The sequence below is a fragment of the Heterodontus francisci genome, unplaced genomic scaffold (genome assembly GCF_036365525.1).
Source record: "Heterodontus francisci isolate sHetFra1 unplaced genomic scaffold, sHetFra1.hap1 HAP1_SCAFFOLD_987, whole genome shotgun sequence".
Classification (NCBI taxonomy): domain Eukaryota; kingdom Metazoa; phylum Chordata; class Chondrichthyes; order Heterodontiformes; family Heterodontidae; genus Heterodontus; species Heterodontus francisci.
Window position 1 is genome coordinate 117,501 of NW_027141827.1, and position 5,000 is coordinate 122,500.

The window sequence follows — 5,000 nt, forward strand, 5'->3', positions numbered from 1 at the left end:
GCCGCGGTTGGCTACAATGAGTCTTGCCGGGCTTAATAGTCGGCGTGCGGGGGTGACTTTGCGAAGGCTAGCAGTGGGCAGAACCGGTTTATGATTTGCCCCCGTCGTCAGATTGACAAAGAGTCTGGTTAATCAGTTGTCCAAATGTTGTAAATTGGTTAATGAGTTGTCACTTCAACTTTTGGCCGCGGTTGGCTGCAATGAGTCTTGCCGGGCTTAATAGTCGGCGTGGGGGTGAATTTGCGAAGGTGGCCGTGTTTCGATGCATGTTTGCCGGCGTGTTTAGGAAGGTTGGGTGGGTGGGTGGGTGGTTGTGTGGGCGCCGTGGTCTGAGGGCACATCCTGTGGGATGTGGGAGGCGGGGGAAGGAGAGCGCCCTTGGTGCGTGTGTCTAGGCGATGCATTGCGGAAGGATGGGCGGGTGGGGCCGGGCGTGTGGGTTCCCGACTTATCGGTTAACCATTTGCTACTGCGGGGCCAAAGCAAAAGGGAAAGCATAAGGGCGCAGGCTGCCCTCTGCGGGACAGGTCCGGCCCTGACGCCGGTTTACGATTTCTCCGGTAAAGCACCTGTCGGGTGGCGACCGGAGGGTCTTTGCAGGGCCTGGATCTCCGAGCCCGTGGGACAGGCGGGAAAGGGTGGCGGCAGCCGGTTGAAGTCCCGACCCTGGGCAGCCTCCCGGTCCTACCTCCATAACTTCGGCGAGGAGGGTCCGATCCCCGCGCGGTCGACGGCAGGCGGTAGGGCTCGGAGGGGCGCGGCCTGGTCCGCGAGTGCCCCGGCGCCGCCCCTCTGCCCGTCCGAGGGACAGTAGGAAATGGCCATACCGCTTTCCGGCCGATTGCCGCCGGACGTCCGGCCGCATTCGCTCGGTCTGCGCGGCCGGCGGTAGCCGGGGGCGAGGGGCATCGGGCGGTGGCGGAACCAGGCCGGCCCGACCGCTGGGGGCCGCCCGGGCGACGTTTGAATCTGTCGGGTCGGACCGCCGAATCCCGCGGGATTTCGGGATCGAATCTGCGGGTGGAATCGGCACCTCGTCCCGCTGTCCGGTTCCCCCCGGTCGACTGCAACGGGTTTCCGAGGCCCGTCGGTCAGGCGCGGTTCGCTCCGCAATCCGCCGGCCGATCGGCACCGGGCGGGGCTCTACGGAAAGAGGGGACCCTCCCGCGTCGAGTGCCGGCGCACCGACCCCGCAGGCTGACCGGGAAGGTGAAGACTCACCCCGCTGAATGCCCGGCCCCGGGTACCCTCCGGCTCCGGGGCCATAACTTCGGGGAGGGAGGTCCGATCCCCGCGCGGTCGACGGCAGGCGGTAGGGCTCGGAGGGGCGCGGCCTGGTCCGCGAGTGCCCCGGCGCCGCCCCTCTGCCCGTCCGAGGGACAGTAGGAAATGGCCATACCGCTTTCCGGCCGATTGCCGCCGGACGTCCGGCCGCATTCGCTCGGTCGGCGCGGCCGGCGGTAGCCGGGGGCGAGGGGCATCGGGCGGTGGCGGAACCAGGCCGGCCCGACCGCTGGGGGCCGCCCGGGCGACGTTTGAATCTGTCGGGTCGGACCGCCGAATCCCGCGGGATTTCGGGATCGAATCTGCGGGTGGAATCGGCACCTCGTCCCGCTGTCCGGTTCCCCCCCGTCGACTGCAACGGGTTTCCGAGGCCCGTCGGTCAGGCGCGGTTCGCTCCGCAATCCGCCGGCCGATCGGCACCGGGCGGGGCTCTACGGAAAGAGGGGACCCTCCCGCGTCGAGTGCCGGCGCACCGACCCCGCAGGCTGACCGGGAAGGTTAAGACTCACGCCGCTGAATGCCCGGCCCCGGGTACCCTCCGGCTCCGGGGCCATAACTTCGGGGAGGAAGGTCCGAGCTCCGCGCGGTCGACGGCAGGTGAAAGGGGCCGGTGCGCCGCGGAAGGCGACAGCAGTCCCGTCAGGCTGCACCTCTGCTCGGGCGAACGGCGTCAGGAAAAGGGGAGAGCACTTCCCCACCGATAGCTCCGGAACGCCCGGACCCATTGGCCCGCGGCACCGGTGGCTGCTAGAGGGCCTCCGGCGCCGTCAGCCGGGGTACGTCCCAGGCCGGCCGGACGGCGGGCAGCCGGAGGCAACGGCCTGGAACGGAGCCAGACTTGAGTCGTTCCGTGCCGTGGGCAAAAAGGCAGGGCTGCGGGTCAGCGCAGTTTGGCAAACCTAGCCGCAAGTGCGGGAAGGGCGGAGGAGCACACGGACGCCGCCTTCCCAAACTGAGCCCAAAGTGCCCAGGCATGCCCCCTTGATCTCGCCTAATCAGTGAGCCCAAAATAATTTCAGAGTGTGGAAACCTTATCCAAAAAGGTCGAAAAGAACGGCCAGAGATCAAGTCCGAATGGGGAAATCAGTAACAAGCAAGCAGAGTAATCATTAACCAAAAAGCGCAAAATTATGTTAAAAGTGTGAAATCATTAACCAAAATGTCGAAAATAATGTCCAGAGACCAAGTCCGAAAGGGCAAATGGTTAACCAGTAAGCAGAGTAATCATTAACCAAAAAGGGCAAAAGTAAGTAAAAAGTGTGAAATCATAAACCAAAAACCCGAAAATAATGTCCAGAGACTAAGTCCGAAAGGGCAAATGGTTAACCAGTAAGCAGAGTAATCATTAACCAAAAATCGCAAAAGTAAGTAAAAAGTGTGAAATCATTAACCAAAAACTCGAAAATAATGTCCAGAGACTAAGTCCGAAAGGGCAAATGGTTAACCAGTAAGCAGAGTAATCATTAACCAAAAGGCGCAAAAGTAAGTAAAAAGTATGAAATCAGTAACCAAAAATCGCAAAAATATGTTAAAAGTGTGAAATCATTAACCAAAAACTCGAAAATAATGTCCAGAGACTAAGTCCGAAAGGGCAAATGGTTAACCAGTAAGCAGAGTAATCATTAACCAAAAATCGCAAAAGTAAGTAAAAAGTGTGAAATCATTAACCAAAAACTCGAAAATAATCTCCAGAGACTAAGTCCGAAAGGGCAAATGGTTAACCAGTAAGCAGAGTAATCATTAACCAAAAATCGCAAAAGTAAGTAAAAAGTGTGAAATCATTAACCAAAAACCCGAAAATAATGTCCAGAGACTAAGTCCGAAAGGGCAAATGGTTAACCAGTAAGCAGAGTAATCATTAACCAAAAATCGCAAAAGTAAGTAAAAAGTGTGAAATCATTAACCAAAAACTCGAAAATAATGTCCAGAGACTAAGTCCGAAAGGGCAAATGGTTAACCAGTAAGCAGAGTAATCATTAACCAAAAGGCGCAAAAGTAAGTAAAAAGTATGAAATCAGTAACCAAAAAGCGCAAAAATATGTTAAAAGTGTGAAATCATTAACCAAAAACTCGAAAATAATGTGCAGAGACTAAGTCCGAAAGGGCAAATAATTAACCAGTAAGCAGAGTAATCATTAACCAAAAATCGCAAAAGTAAGTAAAAAGTGTGAAATCATTAACCAAAAACTCGAAAATAATGTCCAGAGACTAAGTCCGAAAGGGCAAATGGTTAACCAGTAAGCAGAGTAATCATTAACCAAAAATCGCAAAAGTAAGTAAAAAGTGTGAAATCATTAACCAAAAATCGCAAAAGTAAGTAAAAAGTGTGAAATCATTAACCAAAAACTCGAAAATAATGTCCAGAGACCAAGTCCGAAAGGGCAAATGGTTAACCAGTAAGCAGAGTAATCATTAACCAAAAAGGGCAAAAGTAAGTAAAAAGTATGAAATCATTAACCAAAAAGCACAAAATTAAGTTAAAAGTGTGAAATCATTAACCAAAAAGTCGAAAATAATCTCCAGAGACTAAGTGCGAAAGGGCAAATGGTTAACCAGTAAGCAGAGTAATCATTAACCAAAAATCGCAAAAGTAAGTAAAAAGTGTGAAATCATTAACCAAAAACTCGAAAATAATGTCCAGAGACCAAGTCCGAAAGGGCAAATGGTTAACCAGTAAGCAGAGTAATCATTAACCAAAAAGGGCAAAAGTAAGTAAAAAGTATGAAATCATTAACCAAAAAGCACAAAATTAAGTTAAAAGTGTGAAATCATTAACCAAAAAGTCGAAAATAATCTCCAGAGACTAAGTGCGAAAGGGCAAATGGTTAACCAGTAAGCAGAGTCATCATTAACCAAAAATCGCAAAAGTAAGTAAAAAGTGTGAAATCATTAACCAAAAACTCGAAAATAATCTCCAGAGACTAAGTCCGAAAGGGCAAATGGTTAACCAGTAAGCAGAGTAATCATTAACCAAAAGGCGCAAAAGTAAGTAAAAAGTATGAAATCATTAACCAAAAAGCGCAAAAATATGTTAAAAGTGTGAAATCATTAACCAAAAACCCGAAAATAATGTGCAGAGACTAAGTCCAAAAGGGCAAATGGTTAACCAGTAAGCAGAGTAATCATTAACCAAAAAGCGCAAAAATATGTTAAAAGTGTGAAATCATTAACCAAAAACTCGAAAATAATGTCCAGAGACTAAGTCCGAAAGGGCAAATGGTTAACCAGTAAGCAGAGTAATCATTAACCAAAAAGCGCAAAAATATGTTAAAAGTGTGAAATCATTAACCAAAAACTCGAAAATAATGTCCAGAGACTAAGTCCGAAAGGGCAAATAATTAACCAGTAAGCAGAGTAATCATTAACCAAAAAGCGCAAAAGTAAGTAAAAAGTGTGAAATCATTAACCAAAAAGTCGAAAATAATGCCCAGAGACTAAGTCCGAAAGGGCAAATGGTTAACCAGAAAATCCGTCGAATAATGTCCAGAGACTAAGTCCGAAAGGGCAAATGGTTAACCAGTGGAAGGGCGATCAAGCGGAAAAATTTGCCCCGGTTACCCGGGATGGAGTTCCAGAGGTCCGGCCAGAGTTGTCAAATTCGTCCCGCTGATCGGACGCTTGTCATTCGGGTGGCTGGGGGTTGGCGGGGTATCTGCACAGTAGTAGGAGGTGGCAAGTCGGGACTTGGACGTTTATTCCAAGAGTCCACCCGAGCC